We start from the raw sequence: 9,706 nt of genomic DNA, 5'->3' as shown, positions 1-9,706 counted from the left end.
AAGAGAGAGAGAGGATTCATAAAGATTTAAATAAACTGGAGAAGTGGGCAGCAACTAACAGAATGGTTTTTAACAGGGAGAAATGCAAAGTACTACATCTGGGCAATAAAAATGAAAAAAGCATATATAGAATGGGAGGAATAGGGCTAAGTGACAGCACATGTGAAAAAGACTTGGGTATACTAATAGATCACAGACTGAATATGAGTCAACAGTGTGATGCAGCAGCAAAAAAGGCAAATGCAATTCTAGGATGTATTAACAGAAGCATACAGTCTAGATCACGTGAAGTAATTATTTCCCTCTACTCCTCTTTGGTCAGACCTCATCTGGAATATTGTGTCCAATTTTGGGCACCACATTTTAAAAAAGACATCAACAAACTGGAGCAAGTTCAGAAAAGAGCGACCAGAATGGTGACCGGTCTGCAAACCCTGTCTTATGAAGAAAGGTTGCAGGATTTGGGAATGTTTAGTTTGCAAAAGAGAAGACTGAGAGGAGACTTAATAGCTGTCTACAAATATCTAAAGGGCTGTCACATTGTAGAAGGATCAACTTTATTCTCATTTGCACAAGGAAAGACTAGAAGCAATGGGATGAAGCTGAATGGGAGGAGACACAGATTAGATATTAGAAAAAACTTTTTGACAGTAAGGGTGATCAATGAGTAGAACAGGCTGCCACGAGAAGTGGTAAGTTCTCCTTCAATGGAAGTCTTCAAACAGAGGCTGGACAGACATCTAACTGGGATGATTTAGCGAATCCTGCTTTGAGCAGGGGGTTGGACCAGATGGCCCAGGAGGTCCCTTCCAACTCTACCATTCTATGATTCTATGATTCTAAAAAACCATTCGATACTCCAACAGAGTATAGCTCCGAGACTCTCCATCGTACCCAAGACGAAGAATCGAATCATACCCTTTTCTCTGGGTTTCTGGTCTTCATGGTCACCTGGAATTCTTAATCTCACCACTCCAGACTTATCCACCATCTCTTGCATGGCTCAACCATTTCTTCCAATGACTTTTTCCACCATAGGAATAGGCAGAAGACTCTGAGCTTTCCTCATATGCTCCAGCTGCCTAGCAGCGTCTTCATTCCTCAATCGAAACATCCACGTTGCACGCACACATCTCCACTCAGGATAGCTACTCTCCTCGCTGTGACATCATTTGTGGACAGTACCAGTAACTGTTTAGCTTCTGGGGGCCAGTACACCTTACACGCCCCCACAGCCTTCTTGAATTCTTCAAGCACAGACTGCCTGGCACATGCCTCTCTCAGGTCCTCGGGTACCTCAACAACTCACTTGAATTTCAAAGTGCTATTCTCTTCACGGACGGACGGCTCCTGTTTTGCCTAGGACATTTCCATCAAGACATCTGCCATGACTGGCTGATTGTCTTGTCCAGCTCTTAGTGCAAACTCTCCCTGAGCTTTACCCTCTTCAAGACCCTTTGCCAAGATGGGCCTTTACAGCTTTGCCTCATTACCACTCTGGCACTGCCGCTGTAAGTCTGCGACCACCAACTCCTTCTCTTGTAGAAGTCCTCCTAATGCTTCTCTGAGCACCACCATATCTTCAAATGTGGCCTTGTTCACGGTTTGACACTTTGACAGGTGACCTCTGAGCTCAGAGACTTCCTTCTCCAGCTCATCCACTCTGTGCCCAGGACCCTTTCTCGTTCGACATGCTCTTTTACCGTCTCTTTAAGCATCTTTATTTCATGATCCTGTTCTCTTTTGGCCAGCATGTGTCGCACCATAACTTCTTTAATTATATTTTCAGATGGGCCAGCTTGCCCACCCAAACTCTGCTGCTTGAGAGTTCTATCTGTTCCTTCATCACCAGGTTTAGCTTTCTCTTGGGTCTTCCATCCATTACCTTCGACTGCCTCTAGGGTCTCTGCTGGGCTCTCTGAAGAATCACTGTTCTTGCTCCCAGACTCAAAAACTGAGTTTTTGTCAGATTTTTGTTCCTTCAAATGCTTTACTTCGGCTTGTAAATCTGTCACTTTTTCCTACTCCCGAGACAACTCTTTGGCGAGGTCCTGGAACTCCTGCACTTTGTTCCAGCAGGTCATTTCCAGCTGAGACACGTTTTCTGCATTCTCCTGCCAAGCAGAGCACAGCTTCTCCTCGGTGGAGTGGAGGGTATGGAGCAGCTTCTGCTCCTGCGCATCCTTCTCTCTGAGCTGAGCCTTGACTACCGAGAGCTCGGACTCCAGGTGACGCACCTGATCCAGCTGCGTGGAGTTGGCAGCTTTCATACTCGACACCTTCAACCTCTCTTGAGGCTCTGCCCGGTCACCCTTAGGTACCTTTCTACTCTCTAGAACTTAAGAGAACTCCACACTCTCCAGCTCTTCAGCATCAGGTTCTCTGTAGGCTTCACCATACTCAACAGCTTGACTCTGGTGGGATCTTTTTTGCTGAGGTGCGTGTTTAGCCCGCTACGTAGCTTTGAGGTAGCTTTTGGTGCCGCCAACGCGTTCCCGAGTGCCCGACGGCCCGCCGGTACAAATTTGGCGCAAATCGTAGAACACGAAAATTTCCGTCCCTTACCAGGCACTCAACCGCCGGCCCCTTTTCACGCCCATTTCACGCAGTTTACCGGGCGCTCAATTTTGACATTGGTCTGCAGTACCGCAATGAACACCAGGTGTCATCATTGTATTTTTTTTTTAATCAGAGACCACAAGGTGGCAGGATTGCCTTATTTAATAGAATGCTAATGTCTTTCAGTAAAGCTTTGCCTTAAATGACATTTTTAAATAGCTTTTTTGAAGGAACCGGCTGCAGGAACCCGGGGGCAGGTTGTCAGAGGCTGCAGGAGACCGGGGGCAGGTTGTCAGGGGGCTGCAGGAGACCGGGGGCAGGTTGTCAGAGGCTGCAGGAGACCGGGGGCAGGTTGTCAGGGGCTGCAGGAGACCGGGGGCAGGTTGTCAGAGGCTGCAGGAGACCGGGGGCAGGTTGTCAGGGGCTGCAGGAGACCGGGGGCAGGTTGTCAGGGGCTGCAGGAGACCGGGGGCAGGTTGTCAGGGGACTGCAGGAGACCGGGGGCAGGTTGTCAGGGGCTGCAGGAGACCGGGGGCAGGTTGTCAGAGGCTGCAGGAGACCGGGGGCAGGTTGTCAGGGGGCTGCAGGAGACCGGGGGCAGGTTGTCAGAGGCTGCAGGAGACCGGGGGCAGGTTGTCAGGGGGCTGCAGGAGACCGGGGGCAGGTTGTCAGAGGCTGCAGGAGACCGGGGGCAGGTTGTCAGGGGCTGCAGGAGACCGGGGGCAGGTTGTCAGGGGGCTGCAGGAGACCGGGGGCAGGTTGTCAGGGGCTGCAGGAGACCGGGGGCAGGTTGTCAGGGGCTGCAGGAGACCGGGGGCAGGTTGTCAGGGGCTGCAGGACACCGGGGGCAGGTTGTCAGGGGCTGCAGGAGACCGGGGGCAGGTTGTCAGAGGCTGCAGGAGACCGGGGGCAGGTTGTCAGGGGCTGCAGGAGACCGGGGGCAGGTTGTCAGAGGCTGCAGGACACCGGGGGCAGGTTGTCAGGGGCTGCAGGAGACCGGGGGCAGGTTGTCAGGGGCTGCAGGACACCGGGGGCAGGTTGTCAGGGGCTGCAGGAGACCGGGGGCAGGTTGTTAGGGGCTGCAGGACACCGGGGGCAGGTTGTCAGGGGCTGCAGGAGACCGGGGGCAGGTTGTCAGGGGCTGCAGGACACCGGGGGCAGGTTGTCAGGGGCTGCAGGAGACCGGGGGCAGGTTGTCAGGGGCTGCAGGAGACCGGGGGCAGGTCTGCCAGACTGAGTGTAACATAGGGCAGTGGAGTGGTAGGGGTAGGGTGATGTGTGACGCGGCCGGGCAGCTTGTCACTCAATCCCCTGTTCTCTGCACTGTGTGGCCGGTGGGCGGGTATGGGGGCGGGGCTATTTCCTTTTGTCGCCAGACATTCATCCCCCTTGTGCCATGCTGTCTGGCCGGGGTGGGAGTCAGTGGTGTGCGTCCGGAGGAGGAAGGTCGGGTGTCAGCGCTCTGTGAGCCTGTGTGTGACACAGGGCAATGGAGTGGGAGGGGCGGGGAGATGTGTGACGCGGCCGGGCAGCTTGTCACTCAATTCCCTGTTCTCTGCACAGTGTGGCCGCTGGGCGGGCACGGGGGCGGGGCCAGCGTCCTGTGAGGCCGGGTCACTGTCCATCTCGCCGGGCTCTGTGTGCTGTGGGAAATTTAAAGCTTGGAAGCCGCCTGCTGGTAAGTATGTACACCCCTATGGGCACCACCAATACATAGCTACTGTATGGGGTCAGCTGTGTGGGGCATGGTAGGGATACAGGCTGTCCCGGTGGGGTGGAGGGAGGGGAAGCTCAGCACAGTGTATGGGGTCAGCTGTGTGGGGCATGGCAGGGATACAGGCTGTCCCGGTGGGGTGGGGAGGGGAAGCTCAGCACAGTGTATGGGGTCAGCTGTGTGGGGCATGGCAGGGATACAGGCTGTCCCGGTGGGGTGGGGGGAGGGGAAGCTCAGCACAGTGTATGGGGTCAGCTGTGTGGGGCATGGCAGGGATACAGGCTGTCCCGGTGGGGTGGAGGGAGGGGAAGCTCAGCACAGTGTATGGGGTCAGCTGTGTGGGGCATGGCAGGGATACAGGCTGTCCCGGTGGGGTGGAGGGAGGGGAAGCTCAGCACAGTGTATGGGGTCAGCTGTGTGGGGCATGGCAGGGATACAGGCTGTCCCGGTGGGGTGAGGGGAAGCTCAGCACAGTGTATGGGGTCAGCTGTGTGGGGCATGGCAGGGATACAGGCTGTCCCGGTGGGGTGAGGGGAAGCTCAGCACAGTGTATGGGGTCAGCTGTGTGGGGCATGGCAGGGATACAGGCTGTCCCGGTGGGGGGAGGGGAAGCTCAGCACAGTGTATGGGGTCAGCTGTGTGGGGCATGGCGGGGATACAGGCTGTCCCGGTGGAGTGGGGGGAGGGGAAGCTCAGCACAGTGTATGGGGTCAGCTGTGTGGGGCATGGCAGGGATACAGGCTGTCCCGGTGGGGTGAGGGGAAGCTCAGCACAGTGTATGGGGTCAGCTGTGTGGGGCATGGCAGGGATACAGGCTGTCCCGGTGGGGTGGAGGAAGGGGAAGCTCAGCACAGTGTATGGGGTCAGCTGTGTGGGGCATGGCAGGGATACAGGCTGTCCCGGTGGGGTGGAGGGAGGGGAAGCTCAGCACAGTGTATGGGGTCAGCTGTGTGGGGCATGGCGGGGATACAGGCTGTCCCGGTGGGGTGAGGGGAAGCTCAGCACAGTGTATGGGGTCAGCTGTGTGGGGCATGGCAGGGATACAGGCTGTCCCGGTGGGGTGGAGGAAGGGGAAGCTCAGCACAGTGTATGGGGTCAGCTGTGTGGGGCATGGCAGGGATACAGGCTGTCCCGGTGGGGTGGGGGGAGGGGAAGCTCAGCACAGTGTATGGGGTCAGCTGTGTGGGGCATGGCAGGGATACAGGCTGTCCCGGTGGGGTGGGGGGAGGGGAAGCTCAGCACAGTGTATGGGGTCAGCTGTGTGGGGCATGGCAGGGATACAGGCTGTCCCGGTGGGTTGGAGGGAGGGGTAGCTCAGCACAGAGTATGGGGTCAGCTGTGGGGGGCACGGCAGGGATACAGGCTGTCCAGTTGGGGTGGAGGGAGGGGATGCTCAGCACAGTATATGGGGTCAGCTGTGGGGGGCACGGCGGGGATACAGGCTGTCCCGGTGGGTGGGAGGGTGAGCTGACATGCAGGGGGCTGTGTTATCACTGCTGTGAACACTAGCAGGGCTTAGAATAGAAATAATAGTAAAATACAATAATTCGATAATTCATTTTTTTTTCTTTCCCTGTTTGTCATTAGCTAACAGAGCATAACCCACAGGTAACACTTGAGGAAGCCGCCACCGCGCGCTGTGTCTGCTGGAACCATACACTCATGGATGAAGATTCATATTTAATGTATTAATAGAATTAATAGGATTTAGAATAAAAATAATTTTAAAATTCAATAATTTCCTTTTTTTTTTCAACTAGTTAACAAGGCATCTCAGAGACTGAACTGGCTCCATGTGGCAAGGACAACAAATTTCCCTGCTGGACGACATCACGATGGAGGGACGATGCTCTCCGGCCTCCATCATAATGTGGACCAGCTAGCCTCTTCATCCTTTGTTTGGGTAAGTAAAAATCCATGTACGTATCGTCAAAGTAGCTGTCATGACACGTACATTCATGTATGTGTATACATGTATATACAGTCACCTGTCATGACACCAGAGAGCTGTGTGGCTCTGTAGCACTCTCCAGCACCACACAGCGTCCTACACAGCATTGCGGCCTGCCACAGCCTCCTGCAGCCCCTGACAACCTGCCCCCGGGCTCCTGCAGCCCCTGACAACCTGCCCCCGGGCTCCTGCAGCCCCTGACAACCTGCCCCCGGGCTCCTGCAGCCCCTGACAACCTGCCCCCGGGCAGTGCCGCAGAGTCCCTGGCAGTGCCGCAGAGTCCCTGGCAGTGCCGCAGAGTCCCTGGCAGTGCCGCAGAGTCCCTGGCAGTGCCGCAGAGTCCCTGGCAGTGCCGCAGAGTCCCTGGCAGTGCCGCAGAGTCCCTGGCAGTGCCGCAGAGTCCCTGGCAGTCTCACTCAGTGCCTGTGATAAGAGTGGTCCCTAAAATGTGGGGGGGCGCCGTGCCCTCACCCTCCGAAAAATCTCCCCTTCCATGCCAATTGGCACGTCGAGGGCCCGGTAAGCGACGGCCATTTGCCACGGTCGTTACCCGGTTCTCGACATGCCAATGCCATCAGGCAAGTCGAGGTCTGGGTAAGAAACGTGGCTATACCACGTATGTTACCGGGATCTAGATACTATCCTGTGGATGGAACGTGGGGGGGAGCTCGCGGTTCTGGGTCTGTTTCTCTTGAACCACAAGTCACAGCAACCCAGTTTTGGTGTCTTTTTCGTAGTGGAGACTCTCAGCTGTCCACCCTGGGAGCGACTAATGTCTGGCTCTTACGGCACGGGAGTGGTGGTCCTCAGAGCCAGGGCCTAGGTTCTCCGGAACCGCAAGTCGCAGCCGGGCGAAACGGGTCTTAAAATCTGGGGAATTCCCTCGGTTTTCATCCCCCAAAGTGGCTCGTCACTGTGCGCTTAGGCTAGCCGGCTCTCATCCTCAGTATGTCACATTCAACAGTGAGAGCCGGCTAATGGTGCAGGCTTGAGGGGGAACAAATGCCCAACAGAGCAGCACACAGCCCCAATAAATATTTCCCCACATCAGTCTGGTAATTAGATTTCAAATGACACCCCAGTGGCCCCTCTGGCTTTACCAGAAGTCGCACCAGGGGCCCAATATCTGATTTGGACAGCAGATTTGAAAAGACATTTTGAGGCCTTGGGTCGGTTTTGAGGTTCTGAAACCCCACAACTACCCAGCAGAAGGTACCAGGCCAACCAAACTTGGCAGGAAAATTGTCCAGGATGCCTCCTACAAACAGAGACATCACTTGTCCCCCTGCTGCCCAGGGAATTTGAATTCTGGGGTCAGAGCATGGCTGTCCATTGATGAAAAGGATCCTGGTGGTGCAGGCTTGAGGGGGAACAAATGCCCAACAGAGCAGCACACAGCCGCAATAAATGTTCCCTCACATCAGTATGGTAATTAGCTTTCAAATGACACCCCAGTGGCCCCTCTGGATTTTACAGAAGTCGCACCAGGGGCCCAATATCTGATTTGGACAGCAGATTTGAAAAGACATTTTGAGGCCTTGGGTCGGTTTTGAGGTTCTGAAACCCCACAACTACCAAGCAGAAGGTACCAGGCCAACCAAACTTGGCAGGAATATTCTCCAGGATGCCTCCTTCAAACAGAGTCATAACTTGTCCCCCTGCTGCCCAGGGAATTTGAATTCAGGGGTCAGTGCATGGCTGTCCATTGATGAAAAGGATCCTGGTGGTGCAAGCTTGAGGGGGAACAAATGCCCAACAGAGCAGCACACAGCCCCAATAAATGTTCCCTCACATCAGTCTGGTAATTAGCTTTCAAACCACACCCCAATGGCCCCTCTGGCTTTACCAGATGTCGCACCAGGGGCCCAATATCTGATTTGGACAGCAGATTTGAAAAGACATTTTGAGGCCTTGGGTCGGTTTTGAGGTTCTGAAACCCCACAACTACCCAGCAGAAGGTACCAGGCCAACCAAACTTGGCAGTAATATTGTCCAGGATGCCACCTACATACAGAGACATGACTTGTCCCCCTGCTCCCCATGGAATTTGATTTCAGGGGGTCAGAGCATGGCTGTCCATGGATAAAAATGGTCCTGGTGGTGCAGGCTTGAGGGGGCACAAATGCCCAACAGAGCAGCACACAGCCCCAATAAATGTTCCCTCACATTTGTGTGGTAATTTGCTTTCAATTAACACCCCAGTGGCCCCTCTGGCTTTACCAGAAGTCGCACCAGGGGCCCAATATCTGATTTTGACAGGATGCCTCACAGAGACATCACTTTTCCCCCTGCTCCCCATCGAATTTGATTTCCTACCAAGTTTGGTTGGCCTGGTACCTTCTGCTGGGTAGTTGTGGGGTTTCAGAACCTCAAAACCGACCCAAGGCCTCAAAATGTCTTTTCAAATCTGCTGTCCAAATCAGATATTGGGCCCCTGGTGCGACTTCTGGTAAAGCCAGAGGGGCCACTGGGGTGTCATTTTAAAGCTAATTACCAGACTGATGTGAGGGAACATTTATTGGGGCTGTGTGCTGCTCTGTTAGGCATTTGTGCCCCCTCAAGCCTGCACCACCAGGATCCTTTTCATCAATGGACAGCCATGCTCTGACCCCAGAATTCAAATTCCCTGGGCAGCAGGGGGACAAGTGATGTCTCTGTTTGTAGGAGGCATCCTGGACAATTTTCCTGCCAAGTTTGGTTGGCCTGGTACCTTCTGCTGGGTAGTTGTGGGGTTTCAGAACCTCAAAACCGACCCAAGACCTCAAAATGTCTTTTCAAATCTGCTGTCCAAATCAGATATTGGGCACCTGGTGCGACCTCTGTTAAAGCCAGAGGGACCACTGGGGTGTCATTTGAAAGCTAACTACCAGACTGATGTGAGGGAACATTTATTGGGGCTGTGTGCTGCTCTGTTGGGCATTTGTTCCCCCTCAGGCCTTCACCACCTGAATCCTTTTCATCAGTGGACAGCCATCCTCTGACCCCTGAATTCAAATTCCCTGGGCAGCAGGGGGACAAGTGATGTCTCTGTTTGAAGGAGGCATCCTGGACAATATTCCTGCCAAGTTTGGTTGGCCTGGTACCTTCTGCTGGGTAATTGTGAGGTTTCAGAAGCTCAAAACCGACCCAAGGCCTCAAAATGTCTTTTCAAATCTGCTGTCCAAATCAGATATTGGGCCCCTGGTGCGACTTCTGGTAAAGCCAGAGGGGCCACTTGGGTGTCATTTGAAAGCTAATTACCAGACTGATGTGAGGGAACATTTATTGGGGCTGTGTGCTGCTCTGTTGGGCATTTGTTCCCCCTCAAGCCTGCACCACCAGGATCCTTTTTTATCAATGGACAGCCATGCACTGACCCCAGAAATCAAATTCCCTGGGCAGCAGGGGGACAAGTGATGTCTCTGTTTGTAGGAGGCATCCTGGACAATATTCCAATATGAAACGTGAATATACTACGTGTGTTACCGGGCTCTCGATACTAT

The sequence above is a fragment of the Dendrobates tinctorius genome, unplaced genomic scaffold (genome assembly GCF_039654945.1).
Source record: "Dendrobates tinctorius isolate UK_male_01 unplaced genomic scaffold, ASM3965494v1 ptg000619l, whole genome shotgun sequence".
Taxonomy (NCBI): Eukaryota; Metazoa; Chordata; class Amphibia; order Anura; family Dendrobatidae; genus Dendrobates; species Dendrobates tinctorius.
Note: the sequence above shows the minus strand (reverse complement) of the source record.